This window comes from Urocitellus parryii, chromosome 11 (assembly GCF_045843805.1).
Source record: "Urocitellus parryii isolate mUroPar1 chromosome 11, mUroPar1.hap1, whole genome shotgun sequence".
NCBI classification, from domain to species: Eukaryota; Metazoa; Chordata; class Mammalia; order Rodentia; family Sciuridae; genus Urocitellus; species Urocitellus parryii.
In genome coordinates, this window is record NC_135541.1 from 55508097 (window position 1) to 55528428 (window position 20332).

Genomic DNA, 20332 nt, shown 5'->3' on the forward strand with positions numbered 1-20332 from the left:
ATTTCCTTTTTTTTTTTTACATCTTTTGAATGTGAATTGAATTTTCTGGGTTTTTTAATCCTCATGGTTTAAACAATACATATCCCATTTTCAGTTTTAGATTGTGACCATCTTCATATTTTTATGAACCATTATTGAACATATTTCCTTTATTTAATATGAGGGAGGTGAATATTCCAGTTTTGGAAGCTATGGCTACTACATTGTGTGGCCATTTTGGTTTGCCTTCCAGAATAATATGCTTTAGATGTTGGCATGAGGAGTTTGTAGACACAGTGAACATACATATATACATAGATAGATATTAGTGTGGGAAAGGGAGGTTTTCTAAGATAGCCTGATGGGGCGGCCAGCACCCCAACAGAGCATGTTCCTGCTAGGAGGGTTGACCACCTGGGAAGATTAAAAAGTCTGAAATAATCAGGAAGAAATAAAGACAAAGCCAGAGATTAGATTTAGGAAGTGGGGTGCCTGATGGGTCTTCCAGCCCTGATAGGAACTGGAGCTAAACAACTGAAAACTGCCCCAATTTTTTATTTAAGGGGAAGCACATCAAAGGCAGGGAAAAGGTTTCAGTGGGAGGAGTCCTGCAGTAAAGAGGCTTGGCAGGTTATACCCATCTCTGAAGTGTTTGATCCTAAGGCTATGAGCCACTATGGCTTGGGCTCTCTGGAACCCGATAGAGTTCACCAAGGAGTTCCCAGAAAAGCAGCTTCCCTGTCTTATGTTAGCTCAAACAAACCCATAATTCATCTGGCTTCCAATGGTAACCCAGTCTCAGAGTGGTCCTAAGTTCCATCCACCTCAGAGTTTCAATTCGGAAATCACTAGAGAAGGCATGGGAGTCAGACTGTCTTAACAGCAGGATTTTGGTTCTTGGGTGTTCAAATATAGCACATAACTGGGCAGAGGGAATCTTCCTATTTTGTTGTGAAGCATAGCACAACATAGGAATTCAAAGATCAGAGGAATTAAAAAAGCAAACTCTTTTTTTTTAAAGAGGGAGTGAGAGAGGAGAGAGAGAGAGAGAGAGAGAGAGAGAGAGAATTTTTTTTTAATATTTATTTCTTAGTTCTCAGCGGACACAACATCTTTGTTTGTATGTGGTGCTGAGGATCGAACCCGGGCCGCACGCATGCCAGGCGAGCGCGCTACCACTTGAGCCACATCCCCAGCCCCAAACTCAATTTTTTAACTAAATTTGCAAGGTACTTTGATGAGAGTAGCCTTGGATCACATAGTGGGTATTACCTAAAGAGCCCACTATAGGTGGTGACTACAATGAGGGATAGCAATGAGCAAAACCAAAGCAGGAAACTGCTGAACTGGCAAACAGCAACTGAAAAGAAGTATTTGTTAGCACATGTGATGTAGTTTTGGATACTATAAATTCTTGGAGTAGACTTTTCCAAGAGACAGAGGACTTACATTGTAGGTGTGACAGTGGAAAGATAGTTTATGGGCAAACTTAAGAACCATGTTGTAACTTTACACTCCTCTGATTGAAAGCAAGAACTTTAATATGTTCTTACTTCCTCTATTTAAACATGAATTATAATTAATATGTTTTTTCTTATTATTCATAAATATCTTCTCTTTCAAGAATATTTTTGTTCTTAGAACTTAATTTTGTTATATTCACTACAATCATTTAGAAAAATGTTTGGTATTAATGTTCTCTGGAATTCTCTTACACCATATATTCTCCATCTCTTTTTACTTCTACTTATTTCTTCCAAAATATGTCTTTTATGTAAGAACCTATAGAGTGTTTAGAGTTCAAGCTTTTGGATACCTGATCTTTTCTTCCCATCACTTTTAGATAAACAAAGATTTGAGTAGGATGTCTCCAGATATTTACTTTCTCCTGAAATGCAGACACTTATAGCTAACTACCTATTGTTCATCTTGTTGAATGTTTAAAAGATATCTCAAAGTATATTACATAATGTAATTATACCAAAGAGAAATTTCAGTGGCATAATAGTGGTATTATGATAAGGTAGGAAAATGTTTTTAGGATGTACATGTGTTAGGTATTATAGCAACTATGCAAATGTACTTCTCAGATCTTCTATGGAGGAGAACAAAAGTGACTGTGCTTGTTGCTCTTTCTTTTGATCTATCCCATGTCCAAGCCAAGAACACACCTTCTGCATGTTGCATCTATCCAATGACAATGCACAGGGGATACATTTGTGCAGGTCATGCCTGCGTAAGGCAAGACTCCATTAAAAGGTGACTGACTCAAGGATCTCCCATTGGTCTGGACAAAACTTTCTTAGAAATTTTCTGCTTTCTGATCTTCTTCCCCACACTTCCCTCCTTCTCTTTTGCCTTCCTAGCCGTGTCTCTCTGCCTTCTCTGTTCTACTATTAGTTGGTTTTCCATTACTGTAACAAATACCTGAAATAAATCATCTTAAAAACAGAAGGTTGATTTTTGGCTCACAATTCTGAACGTTCCACAATTACACAAACATGTTACTTTTAGGCCAGAACATCATGGCAGGAGTATGTGGAAGAAGAAAATCATATACTTCTTGCTTAGGACATGAAACAGAGAGAAGAAGAGAATGACACTGGGGTCCAACAGTCTCCATCAAAGACACAACCACAAATGACCTAAAACCTCCCACTAAATCCACTGCTTAGAGGTTCCACCACCTTCAATAGTGACATTACTAGGGACTAAATCTGTACAAAGGGGTCTCTAGGGGGACATGCCAGATCTAAACTGTAACATCCCCCACCGTTTGTTTTTCATAATCATCCTCCCCCAATACATGTTTTGCAAGTCTAATCCTGTTTTGGCACCTTGATTGGATCTAAACTAACAGAGTAATATGCCATAATGTCTTCAAATGGTTCATGCAAAAACCATGCAATATGCTCATGTCTATGTATGTGTGAGTGGAGGAGAGAAAAAGAAGTGGAGAAGGAGGAAGTGAAAATTTATTAATATTTATCAATATTAATAAATCTGAGAGAATACTACATAGGTATTCAGTGCACTGTTCTTTAATAGGGTTGAACATTTTTTAAGTAAAAATGTGATAAAAAAAATAAAATTAAAATTAAAACACTACCGTAGAAGATATATTAAACTCAACATGTTTGCAAAAGACAGCTGTTCCTTATATTGATACCTGTGTAATCGTGCTAATATCGTCAATAATGGATCTCCAGTTTTATTTGAGCCACATTGTAGCCCACCCAAAATTTCATTTCACTTTATACATAATCTGACCTCTAAGTTATAGCAATGGAAATACAAGCAAATATGTTGTGTAGAACTGGTCTGCCCTTTTTCTCCATCTCCTTTGTGGCTTTCTGAACTTAGCCCTGACTCCTAGATCTCAGGGAGCCACTATAGACCATAAGAAAGGTACCAGGAATAACAGAGTAGCCAGAGAAGAGTGTGACTTTGTGATGGAGCGACCATGCTAGCCCTAGAGTCCCACCACTAAGATTCTTGAATGTAAAAAGGAAATAAACTGCTATCTAGTTTTAAACATTGTTATTTAATGTCTTGAATTTATTTAGAGATCACAACTGAAATTTTTTCTTTTGTGGATTTTAGAGTAAAGAGTGCTAATATTTATCTTCAATGAGTTATTTGAGTTGATATTAGATTCCAAAAATATTTTCAGATAAATTTTATTGTAGCCCAACCTGAATTATCTGTCTTCATTTAATGTTAAATATTATAAAATGATAAGTTTTTCAAAACAAAGAACTTTTTTATAGCTGAAAAAATATAAGCAAAATTGTTGGCATTTACAGCTCAACCTAATTTTACACTGATGCAGTGTCCAAAATTAATGATTTGATTTCTATCACTAGCCTCAAAATCAAAATTCTTCCTGCTTCCTTTTTCTAGGTATTTAAACTTCATAGAAAATCATTATGAACTCCTTTTGTTTAACTTGGTTTCTTTTTTGGATGCTCATAGACTATCATCTTTAGTCCGTGAAGCGTTTTATAATTCATTAGGAAATGTTCAGATGCAACCAATTGCTTCTACCATATAGGTGGATGTCAATCATAGAGGGGTATTTTCGTGCCTTCCCACAGTTCTTCCTTGTTTCTGTTGTTGCTCTTTCTCAAAGTTGTAGTTTGAGTTAGCAGGGTATTATTTTTCTATCCAACCCATCCATATTAGTTTCCTGTGGTTGCCATAACAAATTACCACAAAATTGGTAGTTTAGAACGACATAAATTTATTCTCTCACAGTACTGGAGGCCAGATCCAAAATTTAAGGAATCAGCAGGGTTTCTCACTCTCCAAAGATTCTAGGAGAAATCTTATTCCTTGTGTTTTTTAGAATCTGACTGTTCTCTTCAATCTTTGCCTCAATCTTCACATCACCTTCTCCCCTGTGTGTCTATGCCCTTTCTTCTGTCCTTTATAAAAACACTCATGATTGGATTTATGATCCACTCAGATAATTAAGGATGATTATGTCTTGAAACTAAATCACATCTATAAAGATATTTTTTTCCAAAATAATATTCATGAGGCTTAGGGATTTTGCAGTGAGCTTAACTTTGGGGTCACCATTCAACACATTACACTATTCCTAGTTCAATAGGGTGTTTAATTTGAAAGTCCAGCAAATCATCAACTTGTGCTATTACACACTGTGGGTGTATATCACAGTGCTATTATAAATTTGTGAGTATTTGTGTTTGTGATGTGTGTGCATGTGTGTGTGTGTGTATGTGTTGTTGTTCTTTGGTATTTCAAAAGGCAATGTGGTGGAGACATATGTGTCTGCAACCTATATATTAAGCATATTTGTGAGATGATATAATTCACTGTTTTTTAAACAAAGATTTTTTTTCTGCTATCAAGCAGAAAGATTTGTGTAAAATATTATTAAAGAGTTATTGAAGTAGCATAACAAATTAAAATGGATGCAAATGCTAAATAGTCTTTCATTTATTCATTAAATACACATTGCTGGAGTAGCTTCTATGGGTCAGGCACCATGCTAAGTAGACATAATTAAGGCACATATATTGTTATCAAAAATTTCATAGTTTAGGAGGTTATGAAAGTATGACAGAAAGTAAATGGCTATACATCAAAAGAGAAAGTAGTAAGAATTCAAGGAGATAATGGAATCAAGTGGCATGGGAATCAGAAGGAGAGATAAAAGGCAAAAGAAAATGGGCAAGAGGTGGGGTAGGGAATATGTACTTTAATCCTTTAACAAACTAACACAAATGAGTTTGTATGCATTCTTATGTATGCGTAACTACCCGAGTGGCCAAACTCTGTGTAGATATAAATCAGAAATAAGTAGTAGAAATCCTAATATAGTTGGAGGCATAAAGCTGCAAATAAATTATTTCCATATTTAAATTTATACATTAAAAATGTTTGAAAATAAACATTTTATATGTTACATAATCCATACAATGCATCTAATTGTCTCCACAAAAGGAGAAAAAGAACAATGTAAAATTCTAGAAAGTCTACCAGGCGATGGTGCTGGGAGTTGCTTGCATGTAGCATCTTCGTTGACATTCACTTTGCCTTTGAGGACAGTCACAGGGCTTGAGAAATACTTCAAAGAGTTTTTCTGGCCAGTTATGCTTTGCCAAACTCTCATAGTTTTCTCAAAGTTTTTTAAATTATCAAAAACGAGCATACATCTCCCACACTATTACTGTATCAGGAAAGGACACCGCAAACAGCATCACAGTGTTCAGAATTCTTTATCATGTCACAAAGCAGCTGCATTCAAATTGTAATGCCTCCTCTCAAGTCATAACAAGGCAACACCAGCATTAAGATGCAATATTCCACAGATGCTAGTTTTAGCAAGAGCAGTAATAAGTGTCAGAGAGAACATTATCACATGGTAGCACTTTCAAGTTGAGAATGTGTCTTTTATCAATCTTTGAAAGTAATTCGTTTGACTTCAAATTTATATGCCACCTTGAAAGGGAAAAAATGTGGTTTGTTCTTACCTGTACGGTCAGGAATTTTAATTAGTTTTGCTCTTTTTCTCATCTGGAACATATTTTACCCTTATCCATAGTCAGCAAAAGTTGTCCATTTGCTTGTAGATAGAAGAACAACTACTTGGATTTTCCTATGAAGCTTAAAGGTTCTTCCCAATATTTAAAACTACCCACAACACTGTTAGCATAGATGCTATTTACTGAGTGACCAGTGTGCAAAAAAATAAATAAATAAATAAATAACACAGAAACTTCATCAACTTCCTAATTCTTAAAGATTTTAAAACATAATAATGATGATGCAAGCTGTTAATGTGCCTACAGCCAGGTCTGAGAGCTGGGTGTGTGTGAGGAAGTACACATAAGTAATAAGTAGATACACTTACATACTGCTTTGCGAAGTTTCATATTCATACAGACTTATTGTCCAATCCTTACAAGAGCCTGACAAGATTGTCTTAGAAATTGAGATAATATGTTGAGAGAGGAATCTGAGTCAAAATATTTTTTAAAAAAGCCCTTATCAGCAAACCTGGACCAGAGTTTAAATCTTGTTTTTCTAAATCTTGTTTTTCTAAATCTGCTGTCCTTTTTGGAACACTATGGATTGAATAAGAACCATAGTGTTTAAAATGGAAAGATGATTGTAAACTGAGGAAACTGGAAATCTTAACAAGAAGAGGCTTGGTCAGCTTGCTAAGGCTAAGAGGACTGATTTCACTTGAAAAGCTAACAGGAGTAAATATATAGGCCATGGCCTGAAAGTCAGCATATGCTGGCCTAGTCAGGCCCACTGTGCAGCTCTTACATGGACGGCCCTCTTGATCACCAATCAACACACTGAACTTTTCTGTCTAAATTGGGCAAAATCTGAAAAACTAAGAATAACATGCAAGTCAGGAAAGGAACAAGCATCTTGGATTGCTTTGCTTTCTTTCTTCTTTTTTTTTCCCCCTTTCAGCGTAATCCATTCTCCTTAGTAACCTACTCCTAAAAAGGGGATTTTTTAAATCAGGAGCTAAATTAACCTTTTTGAGACATATAATGACATATAATCTTTGGAACCAGAAAGTGTGAACACAACTTCTCCATGATCTAATGTCTAAAACTGATTTATATCTAAGGTACTTTATTCTTTCATTCACTATTTAAAATCAGGTATACATTCCTTTTTACATGTGATAGAGTATATACTCATACACACATTTTTTAAAAATCATTATTTGAAGAATGTCTCATTTATGATTCAACTTAACCATCCTTTGTCTATCTTATAAGAAACGAAGTAATTAATGTTCCGTTATGCTGACATTTTATTTTCATTATTTATTTCTTTATTGAAAAAACTTTGTATCAGGCTTATGCTGGATGAATTTTATAGTTACCACATTATTTATTCTTTACTAAAAACACCCATGGGGTAAAAAATAAATAAATAAATCAGTGAATGAATTTCTTTCCCCATTTAGCTAAAAGACAAAGTTAGCATTTGACCCCAAGTTCTCAAATTCCCAGTCCCATCACCACTTCACATTCCATAAACACTTTCTAAACTTCAGGTGCCCGGGTTCAGAGCTTCTCCAACTCATCATCTCCTGGAGGCCAGACACTCTAATTGATATCTTCATTTCTCTCCTTGCATGAAGTGTACATGGGTAATCTTTACAGATTATTATTTTTGTCACCATATAGTTAAATAGAACTGTATATACGAATCAAACCAGCAAAAAAATAAATAAATAAATAAGAAGAAGAAAAAAGAAACCCACCAAATCCTTTACATAGGAAATGTTCTGCAGTACTTGGAAATACAGAATACAAAGTACTCACAGTACTCTGTACAGCCTGTTGACATCTTAAGAATAATAATTGCTTGTTACTTTCACCATGCATGTAAAGCCTCAATAGCTGGTGGAAAACTTGAATAAAATCACTGGGAATCTTTAGGCTTTGTTTCAACTGGTAGATTCATGAGTAACCTGGTCCTATAAAGAAGGTATCATGAAAGATGTCTATGGTTGAACTCTTTAGTCACATATCACATTTTCTATTGACACACTCATTATATTTTCTAAACACTATTAAGGCAATTCATCTTTTCAGATTCCATGGGTGCCCTCCACCAGTCCTACCTCACCCTCTCCCCCTTCCCAGGGTTCCCCCTCACTCCTCTTCACTTGGTTCCTTTTCCTTTTTCCTCTCCATGATCCAGCCTTTTCTCCTTAGGCATCAATTTTATGTCTTTAACTTGGTTGTTTTAATATCCTCTTTGATTCCATTAAAAACAATGTTCAAAAAATTCTCAAATTAATATATTAGAAATTTAGGCCACACTTTTTAATTTAACCTACATTAAGTCATTGTGTGACTCTATCAAAGCATGTGTGAGGGAAATAAATGAGTTTGGAAGCCAAATAAACATGGATTCTAATCATAATTCTAACACTTTTACCACATGTGTGGCCTTAAGAAAATTATTTTAAGTTTTTCAGCCTCAATTCTTCAGCTGTCAAGATGAACTATTAATACCTATTAGTAAGGCAACTGCAAAGACTAAGTGAGATGAAGAATTCCAAGTACCTTGCTGTGTTAGATTAAGGAAGTTACTATACCTTTCTGTGATTACAATTTACCCATGTATAAAGTGGTATAATTATACCTACCTCATTGAATTTCTTAATCTGCTATAATTTGTATAAGTCCCAGGAAGTGAAGCATATATAGTAACTTAAGAATAGTTTTAATCTACCTGGAAAAAAAAATATATATATATATATGTATATATATATATATATACACACAAATATACATATACATATGATATATATATGTATTCAATGTATAATTATATATGATGTATATATGTATATACATGATATACATATGTAATATATAATATAATATTGTCATATATAATCTCATTTCTTTATCTATATAAATATATAAATTTATTTATATTTATATATACATACATATGTGCATAAAGATGATTAAACCATATACTGTTTATCAAATACATAGAATTAGACATAGTATTCTATTCCTTCAGTCTGAAAGTCACTGCTGTGGCCCAGAGCTAAGCTTTTTCTTAAATCATGTCTGGGAATTAGTTGGTCAGGAGGGGCAGAAGAAAGGATTAAATGATGTGTGCAGAGCTTCAGGCAGAGGGGCTTGACTTATGCACAACAGTGGATGATTAGAGGAATAGAGTAGGGAGTATTTACCTAGCTCATTTTCTTATCTTTACTGGAAAGGTGAATTTATTGGAAAGCTTTCTCTGCACAATATCCAACTACAATATATATATATATATATATATATATATATATATATATATATATATAGTTGAAGTCAAATAAATATTACTCAAATACTTTTGTTGAAACAATATTGACTATATAGAAAACATGCCTGGAATAAAACTAAAATGGAAAAAAAATGGTGGTTTTAAGTTCCAGAGACTGATTTTGAGTCATAAATTTCTGTATTTACAGAAAATATGAAATAACAATTTGGTCAGAATGACTACAGAATTTAATTCGACATTATTTTATTTTTAGTTTTTTAAAGAGAGAGAGAGAAAGAAGGAGAGAGAGAAAAAAAATTTTTTAGTATTTATTTTTCAGTTATATGGTGCTGAGGACCAAACCCAGCACCCCCCACATGCCAGGCGAGAGAGTTACCACTTGAGCCACATCCCCAGCCTCAATTCAACATTATTTAGGAAAAGTTGCTGCTGAATATAACCTCTGCATAAAATATTGGCTGTCTCACTCTTTCTTGTTTTTTTTTTTTTTTTTTTTTTTTTATCTTGTAAAGAAGGCAATGTTAATTCAATAAGAGTTTACTGGTCATCAACAATTCCCCTGTCTCAGGGTTCTTGCTCCTGGGTCGGGGAGGTTTATAATCTTATTGGGTACAACAAGTGCTATGAAAACCAGGATGAGAAGTCACTGAGCAGGGTCCTGAGAAATGGGGATGTTTATTTAGAGGAAAATTTGAAAGTGAATTCAAACCTGAATGAGACAACTAAATAAAGGGAAGGAGAGAAACAAGAAGATGCAGGTGGTGGGGGAAGGGGGGTGGATTCTGAGAACAGTCACACAGCATTGACAGAAATTTAGAGCTAAAATAGCCCTAAACCGTCACAGTTGATAACTTACATTCCTGTGACTAATACATCTACCCACAGGGATAGACTATCTAGTGTATGGGAAAAAAAATCAACAGCTCCTCTTCTTAGCAATTGAAGAGATGCTGAGTGGTTCAGTGAGTTTCTATAAAAAATAAATTTGTTCATTTCTTTTGAATTTTCAAAGTGTCCTTGATGGAAAGCATGTGGGACTAAGTACATTCTTAACCTGTCCTTTTGCAGAGACATGGGTATTTAGTCTCCCAGTGTTCACTATGGGGGTGTGGAGGTACCATAGTAAAAGCCATAAGTTCAGATTAGTCCAGTGGGTAAGCGATTTTCTTTACTGAAGTACCTACTAATCCCCGCTTCCCAAAGAACTGTGTACAAATTCCCCTGAAGCCAGGCATTTTAAAACAGTTATTTGTGGCTCTTTCTGAGAGGTTAGAAGGAGATACTCCTTAGAGGTCAAACTCAGCAGGATGAAATCCTCTGCATGTCAGAGATAGAGTCTCCTGCCTGGCTGTCTTGGAGTTAGTTGCCCACGTCCAAGGCTGCTTTACTTAATACAGAAAACCTTATTTGTTGATAAAGCTCAGCTCTCTTCCCAGCTGCTATTTTAAGCTCAGCTCTCCTCTACTCAACTCATGTACACCTACTTCGAGGCCTTTTCATAGGAAACTAGGTACACAAAATGTCAATGGTGTCTAAGACTCCAAACACAAAATTTTTCTTGTCTTCATTTTCCATACATTTCTTCTATTATTCTCTCCTCTCTCTGGCTTTGTTTCTTCCACCTCCTCCTCGCTTTACTTTTAGTGGTCTTAGGTTTCATTTTAGCATGCCAACACAGAAGGTGTGAATAGAACTTTTATACCTACATGTTGTGTAGGTGCTGAGAAGGTCAGTGGCAAGTTGCTATGGTATTAGTCTTGGATCTAGTTTCCTAAATGTGGGTAAGAAGAATCTTGTGACAAGTGCACACCTCCTAGTTGACATTTGTAGGATCTGTATCTCCAGATTTAAATGAACTGGAGATATGTTTGGATCCCCAGAGTTCAGGGAAAATTCAGCATGTGATGCAGGGAAAAGAATAATTATTAGTAAAGAGAGCTATTAGGTGGCCTTGGAAAAAACTAAGCTTTTCAAATTTTTCCTTCATAGAATAAGACATCATTTAAAATCTCAATTATCCTTTCCAAGTTTAACGTATCACCTGCTCTATCTCCTGTTTGTCCAAGTCTTCCTAATTTTTGTCACAAACACTTTCATATAATTTTCCCAACTGCCTTTTTTTTTTTTTTTTTTTTTGGTAACACTTGAGTTCTTGCCCCACATGTAAATGTCCATTGCAGGGCTTACATGAAGAACAGGGTTTGCATGGGGACAATTATTATATTTAATATTTCCAAAACTGAGTATTCAGAAAAATAGTTAGGAAACTGTATTTACTGTGATATTGAAAGAGAAAAATCTGGAAACTTCTTTGATTCTTTTGGTACAGTAGCTATGTTTTAGCAATCAGACTAGTAGATTATTACTTTCACATATATGCATGTCACATATCTTTGGCTATTTTCTTCATTCTTCATAGTTTTGACCATATACTCTAGAGTGAGGGGCAACTCCCCCATGCTGTTTCCCTGTTACTGTGACCCTAAGTCTAGGTTGCGCAAGTACCTTTCTAAAGAGAAAAGCCTCTGTTCATTTGTAATCCCAATGCATTAGAAAAATGTTAGATCTTGTGAAGAAATTATAGTCCATTTGATGTTTTCTAATATCCTTCCTCCCTTTCTCAATTTTAAATTTAAAAAAATGAATCATATATAATGAATGCACAGCTGTCATCTTTTGTGATATTACCTTGATTGTTACTTCAGCATTGAAGAATGTTCCATTTTGTAATTTGCATACCTAAAATTCTTGATAAGATTATACCCTATGAAGATGTGTTGGAAATAACTGTAGCCGTGTATAGAAAAGGAAATGATACTAAGTTGTTGACACTAGAGTGCTTACTCATAGAAACCACACAATCAATAGCATGTGTTTGTGCTTAGATTTATTCAGTCATTATCACTCCTCCACTTGCCTTTCATGTGCTGAGCAAATATTAAGTGGAGAGTATGAGTTTTTTCACATTACCCTCAATAAGTGGGTTTAACCACAATACAAATCTTATAATCTACCTCTTCAATCTCACTGGCAATGGGACAAATCCAGCAGCTTTAGAGGTAAGCTTTCAAATATACTTCTGCTGACAGACTGAAGTTTGTTTTAGGAAAAGTCAAGGCTCTACAATCCTTTGCATTTATTGGAATTTTCTGTTTCCATGGTTTCCAAGAGTTCAATGAAATTAGGCTTTCACTGTTTAGAAGTTCATGATATGAGGATTTGGTAAACTTCTTCTCTCTTGCCTAGATTATACTTAAATCTGTATATTGCTGTACCTGGATGAGTTTGGGGGCTATTGCTTTGGCAATCTGGCTCTTCCCTTCAAGACTTTTCTTAAAAAAAAAAGGGAAGATATCTCAGATCAGTGTAATGAAACTAAACTAGGGTAAGATTTTGGCATTATTTTTTTTAAAAAGTACAGTTTTTAAAAATTGTTATTGAAGAATTGTCAACTGATTATGAATCATTTGAACACTTTAGGTAAATTTTCAATACAGGCAATTAAAATGAAAAGACTCCTTCAAAAGGATTAATAGGAAAACCTAGGCTTGGGGCTCTAGAACCTTTAACAAGGAGGGGTTGTCCTGACAAAATAAGATCTAAAGAATACACTTCTAGAGACTTTACTTATCTCACAAAAGAATAACAAAAAGTCTTTTGGACATGTTAGGAGTTCTGGAATAGTCTATGTTGAGGCCCAAGGAACATACAAGGAGGTTTCTAGAATGTGGGGAGGAGAACTTATTTGACTATGAAGGAAAATATATGGTTTCTGACTTTACCGTGTAATTGTTATCAGGTTTCTGTGAATATCAAAGAAACACATTGTGAAAGAGTGCCAAATACTTGCTAAGAGTCCAGTCCATATACAATATGCATGAATAAGAAATTGTCAATAAGGTCCCTGAACCCAAACAAGCCTCTCCATTATCTTGGGGCCCAAACCCAAGATACCCAGCAGTTACCCCTTATTAAGGTAATAACTTTTGGATCCACAGTTATTATCTAAACATGAAGGAAGGAGAGATCAGCTGACAGATGATATATAGATACATAGACAGAGAGACAGACAGATAATAGGTAGATAGACAGATGAATAAAGTTAGAGCCAGAAAGAGACCCAACAAAAGCATATGGGAATATACCTGTGACTACCAGGAGCTGATCTCAATGACTTTAATTTTTTTTTTTTTAAGTAAAGGATACAAAGCTCCAAAGTAAATAGGTGTGAATTGCACACACCTCACATGTTTAGCCAGCACCCTGAATTACACTTAAAAAGCACTGGAAGCAGTCCAGAGTATGGAGGTCCCCTGCTGAGGGATCCTATTGAGTTTGGCAGTGGTAAAGGTTCCGGAGGGAACAATGTAACTGCCATGCTGAAGGTCACCAAGGCATACTCCCCATTGAGAGGTCTGTACTAGGAAGAGCGTCCTGAGCCATCACGCGCTGGCAAAAGTAGCAGCCTACAGATCCAGGACTCCTCAGCTTCGGGTCTGAATGATTGCTTGTCAGGCAGATGTGTTTGTAAACTAATGACTTTCACAGTGTGATGAGATTGAAAATGAAGCCTAATTGCTTCCACTGATTTAACCCTTGGAATGCTTCCAGGCATGCCGATAGCCATGTGTCTTTAATCATGTGAGTTAATCACCTTCAGGGATACATTAGAAAACAGTGGCTTATAGCAAGTCTGGGAAACACTGCAGTTGTGTTATTAGGTTTACACTACTGGGGCTGTCATCTCCTCAAATAAGGACACTGAGAGGTTGGCCATGGTGCCCTTAAACCAGTGTTTGTTAGTAGCAACTGACACAATTACATGGCTCTATAATTCAGAAAAAAATGAATTAATATTTATGCATTTTTAATGACTTAAAAAACTCCTAATGGTAGTGGAGTGAGAGTAACAAGTCACCTTGATCCTTCTAAGGCCACCATGTACTTCAGTCCAGCTCTGGAAGAAAATCAGAATTGGAAAATGGTCTAATCATGAGGCCAGTCTGATTAATACTGACAATTAGTATTGGACTACAGTGCATAACCAACTGATTATGAATCATTTGAGCACTTTAGGTAAATTTTCAATACAGGCAATTAAAATGAAAAGACTCATGATCCTTACATAATGACTTCATTAAATTAATTCAGTTCTGAGGTTGGAAAAAATTTTCTTTTAAAGAAGGGAACCAGCAGAATTTAACTTCCATTCACTTTTGGTTAAAAGAAAACCGGAGGAAACACTTAAAAGATTTAACACACACATACACACACTACATTGCAAACAGCTTATTCTTTTTTGAAAGTGAACTGTGTTGCAGAGGAAGAAAGAACTGAAGGTCAGAGCATGGATTCTATTTGCATGGCTTATTTGGATGAAGTAAATCTTGCCCTCAGTTATATTTTGTATTCAGCTGAGAGCATGCATTGTTAAGGTTAAAAGAACTTTATTGTGGAATAATCTGTGAGGAACAGACACTTCAAAGAGATAAATACTTACTTCTGTTACATAAACAATTGACTCAAATCATTTGCTTCATGGTAAAAGACAAAGCTGGAGCCACATCCAAATACTGTGGTATCAATTCAGTCAGAGGAACAAAGATCCTTTTAGGTGAAATGCAGTCACTCAATCAAAGCAGCAATAGTTTTGTAAAATTGGACAATGGGAATGGAAGCAGAAGATAACTCTTGAGGACTGAGAGAGTTGAAATATTCAATGGTACAATCAGTTTCCATTATAGGTTTTGAATCAGAAAATCAATTTAATTCTGACTCATCCTCTAATACTTAACATATATGTGGTTTTATAGTTTACAAAGTACATTTTAATCTAAATTACACAAATATTCTATAAGCTAGGTTTTATGTGTATTCATAATAGCCAATACCTACAAGCAGTTGAGAACTTATAAGACTCTGTTACCTTTTAATTTGCTTCATTCCTCTCACAATGTTTAAAGGCAAGAAAAAGTTCTCAGATAGTTAAAATATTATAATTTGTCTAAAGTCACAGATGTAGTGATGGTCATAAAAAGCTAGGTTTTGAGCACTCCTCTGACTCTTGTTGCTTTTTCTACAAACTATCTCTTGTCCCTCCCATTTCTTAAAAGCATTTCTTCTACTTATTTAGTAATCTTTTTTTTTTTCAGAACTGATTCTTAACTTCACTGCATTCTTTACTAGGTGTCTTGAAGTGAAAACCACATTAAATTCTAGATTATATCTGATGATCTTTTTCCTTTTACTTTACATTTTATTTCCAATCAGACTGTTCTCTCAAAACATGCACTGCAGTTTCTAGCACAGAACTTAACCTTTTCAGCAGAGAGTAAACTGTACCTGTAACTGAGCTCACATCTCAGCCCAAGCTCTCCTATTTGAAGGCAAGAAGTCAAGGAGAATAAAGAACAAGTGAAAACTTGAAGAATGTAAGGATTCGTTCACCTCCTGACATTGACGAGCTCCTTCTAAACAAATCATTTCTCCTGCCAGGCATGAAGGCAGCCGTGAAGCCTTCCCAGCTATTGAGGTGGTAAGACTGACCAAGCATACTCATCAGCTAAGCAACTTTCTTCTGGGCTTAAGCCTCATGTGACACAAGAAAATTACAAGTCAGAAAACAATATGGGTTTTGGGAATCGTCCTCGCTTAGATGAAATGGAAATGTTAAATCCAGAAATTTCAAAAATTACTAGAAGAAAAGAGGGCTTGTCTATCTTCACCAAACTAGCTGCTTTGTGGAGAGATGCCTCAGTGACACCTTAAAGATGCTTCTCTTTAGAAGCAGTGTGTATGCATGAGCGCATGTGCACAGCCTATGTGTATGTGTTCGTATATATTTCAGGATGGTTTCACCATTTCCCTTCTTCCTTTCAATGGAACTTGTTTCTTCTCATCTCTTGCCCCTTAACTTCTCCTTGGCTTCTTGTCCCCAGATAGTAAGGACTTAGGCTGAAGTGCTAGCTCAATCAAATACTGACAGGTTTGCTTATCTGTCAGATTCAAATCAAAAGGGTCTGACACACAGGACTGTTTCCACCAAATGTTATCATGAGCATGAAGGTGCTCTGTAGTGTCAGATGTAACACAGACTGCTTCTCTCCAGATCTTACATAAAAGAATGCAGATGAAAAAACGAGCCTTGGAGGTAGTCTTTTGGGGTAAAGAAGTCTTGGAATTCCCATCACCTTTCTTTTATTTCTCTCTTCAGATCCCAATGAGTCACCTAGGCACTGGCACTCTGTGTGTCTGGCCCACTTTGCAGTCCAGATCTCAAGTTCCCTGTTGGCAGTGTCTCTGCTTCATTCACTTACACATTCCTTATAAAGACTATGACACATAGCTAGGCTCTAGAAGGGAGGAAGTTTAGTCTTTGCCTGCTGTGCCTTGGCAAAACAGATATATTAGATCTCTTTTCATTTAGCTTTCTGATATCAGCTTCCTTACCTTACAGTGAGACATTGAAAAGAGGTGTTCTTGGCACTAGCAAATAGGCCTTCCTTCAGCCAGTCAGAATTTCTGGAATTTTTGTCCATGCATCTAATTGTAGCAATCTTCAGGCTAACTGTAGCTCCTCCTCAAGGTCAGGTTGATGTGGGAGTCAGTTTCTCCTAAAATATGTAGATCGTACACTGAAATTTTAATGCTGGTTCCACCTCTTACCAGCTGCTATACTGACCTCAAGATTAAATTTCTCTGAACCTCCCTTATCCATCTGTTCATATCCATTATACAGTGACTATATAAAAAATGGAAAAATGTTGAAATGCCCAGTGCCTACCTGCAAGAATCCTCCAGTCACTATTTACTCCCTTCTTTCTTTCTGTTTTATTGCCCCTCATTCCCACAATTGTCACTCTTCACAAACCTTTCAGTTTATAATATCTTTTTAGTTATAAACTCTTGAACTCATCACTAACAATATTTTCACTTCTATTGTCCTAGTTGGCTTCAACTCTGAGCTCCTCCCCTTATCTGGGTATTCTAACCATGACGTCAATGTCACTGACCCTTTGGATGTCCTCTCCAACTCCAGAGATAGACTGTGAATGTGATATCCACGGAGGTCTGACCATTACAGCTGACTAGCACAGATTCTGTTCCTTCACCTCTGCTTATCCTCCTCCACTTGCTTCACATGAGATAAGAAGTATGGTTTAGCACTAACTGAAAAAAATAAATGAAAGAAAGAATATTGGAAGTAGTTCTAAAAATTAGTGTTTTATTGTTAACTGAGTGGTTAAAGAGGAGGAGGACTAATTCAATAGACTATCTTGAAGTAAAAGTAGGAAATTTCACTTTATTCTACTGCTTCCAAATGTGTTCTCATTTTATAAGGTCATCCTCATAGCATCCTTTTAGATATTTGACAACTCTTGCCTCTATGAACTTACAGTGTCTAGTATTCCTAAACTGTTAGTCTATCCCTTATTTTCTCTGATCTGCTGTTGTTTATTAAACATAAGAGTTCACCTTGAGTGTGCTTTCAAAATGATAAATTTTACAGTTAGTTACTTGAGATTGCCATCTTGCTAAGCATAACTTTGACTTTCATCAAGTTCCATAGCCTCCCAAGTTAGCTGCTCTCCTTTTCATAAATGTCCCCAGGTTTTCTGGTAAGAAAACTCTTTCTAATTAAATATATCTTTTTTATAATTAAGAAGCCCAGACTAGAAATATTGAAGATGACCACTGGGTTTTGGTTCTCTGTAATGCTCTGAATCTAAACTATCCATAATTCAGTATCTTTTCTATTTTTTACTCTATCTTTCTACTTTATCTTTTGTTAATTAGAGCCTAAAATTATTCTTGAGTATCAGTACCTCTGCTTTTGAAGCATTATCCAATACCACTTTCATCCAAATATAGTCCCAATATTTTATAGCACATATTCTCCAATTTAACAAGTGCATTCTTAAAATTTCTCTTATATACACATGCCTTCCCATCACATACCATTTGCAAAAATTTTCCCCCAACCTGGAATTCTTTTCTCCTTTGATTCTTCCTGCCTCACCTCCTCACTACCCAAGCCCAGTCTTTGCTACCCAAGCCCAAGCCCAGTGTTTGCATGTCTTTTTCATCACTATACCCCGTGTGTAGGAAATTTTCTGGCACATGACAAGTTCTCAGCACATATGTATAAACTCAATAATTGACTGTCTTTCAAAACCTACTTCAAAGCTTATCCATTTCTTATCTATGCTATTTTCTTTGAATATATTCATTTTTTGTTTTCACTAGCAGATTGTGAAGTCTTGAAAAAACGAATCTGTACTTTGTATTACTTTGCATCTCTCAGAGCAGTGTAATAAAATGAGGAAAGTAAATACCAGGCTTGAGGGGTGAGGTTACACAGATATGATTTAGAAAGCATATATAATGGTCACCTGCTATTGGTCAGGAACTGTTCCAAAATCTGAGATGATAATCACTGGGCTCTAGATACACATTGTCACTACCTTTATAGCTTGTGTTGATATACTTAAATTCTCTGAGTTTTAGGCTCCTTCTCCAGAAACTAAGAGAATTAAAGTAGGTTAGCTCTAATGTCTTTTCCAATTTCTGTTCTCTGAAATTTAAATATTTATTTAGATATTGATGAGTGGCATTCAGTAAGTATTTAATGATTCAATAATACAGTCTTTACCCCTACAATCTCTGATTATTGTCTGAAATAATAGGGTCTATTTTCAGTTGCTTTTAATGTATTTATCTATTCAACAAATATTTATTGAATATTCCTATATGAGAAGCAGGGTAATCAAAATGCTATAGATACACATCAATGAACAAGACACCATCCCTAAAATTATTCTTGAGTATCAGTACATATTCCCTGCACTCTGAGACAATGCTTCTCATATCATAATGAGATGGCTAATCCAGTGACCAAATGTAATTAAATTTCTTTCATAGAAGAAAAGGAATTTTGTTAAACATCTCACCCAAACTCTAGCTAGCTGTTATCATCATATCTACTAACATTATTTACATTGGAAGAAATGTAAAAGAAATTAAAAAGCAAAATATGCCCTAGAAGTACAACTTACTTGAGACTTCTCTAGGTCAATGATTTTAAGGCTGGTCTAAATGGACACTATATTAGAAAAGTATAGGGGACCCTATTAAGCAGAGTTTCAGTTACCCATTCCCTATATTTAACTAGAACAGCTCCATTTGCAAACTTTTTTATGGAAAAGGTTATGCTGCTAATGGAAAGTTTTGATGACTGCTGCTCTAGGTTACTATTTGGAATTAACAAAAAAATAATAGATTTGTATATAATTTAATATGATTGATGAATCTATGTTCAGTATGTATTTTAATATATGTAAAATGTAAGACAATTATCCCTTGTGAGGCCAAGGGATCATGATATTGAAACTCTCCCAAATCCTTCAAGGAGTCTAGTAGCATGGCATTTAAATACACTTTCCTGTTGCATTTGGACTTCCAGAAAGCTCCTGGTGCTGTATATTTCTTAGTGATGACAGTTTCATACTCATTACACTTACCAATGTATAATTTGTGTTTAAAGATAGCATCTTGGGGGTCACTGTTTTGACATCCTTGAATACTCATACACTGTGCTACTCCAAGTAAAGTGTCTTTGCACACCCTTTCGATTTTCAGTAGTTGAAAAGCAGATTCAGTCTGTATTCCAAAGATAAAATTCATTAACAATATAAGAGAAGTTCAAAAGTAACTTTCTTATAAAGCTCAAGTCAATGCCAGAAAGCATTTTATAAATTATTTAATATTATCTCTGACTTACCAAGGACTGAAAAAAATTAGTATTTTCCATATTTGGTTATAAAGCAAAAAATTTAAGGGGAGAGGAAGACTATGCAATTTATACAAAATAAATAGAGTGTAGCCTGTCTGTACTGCAGGAAATTTAGTACAGATCTCCTAATACTGAAATGACTCATTTACATGCCAAATGTAAAGTAATCATCAAAGACATTTGATGAGAAATAATCACCATATGGTTGTTCATAAGATATTACACAATCCAATTCACTAATATGTGGGGGTAATGGCC

General features: G+C 35.4%; 1 protein-coding gene across 1 annotated transcript in view; it reads left to right on the forward strand.

The window, feature by feature from the left end:
* Positions 1–20332, forward strand: part of Tnni3k (TNNI3 interacting kinase) — a 277900-nt gene that overhangs the window by 159918 nt on the left and 97650 nt on the right. The gene's annotated exons all lie outside the window — the stretch shown is intronic.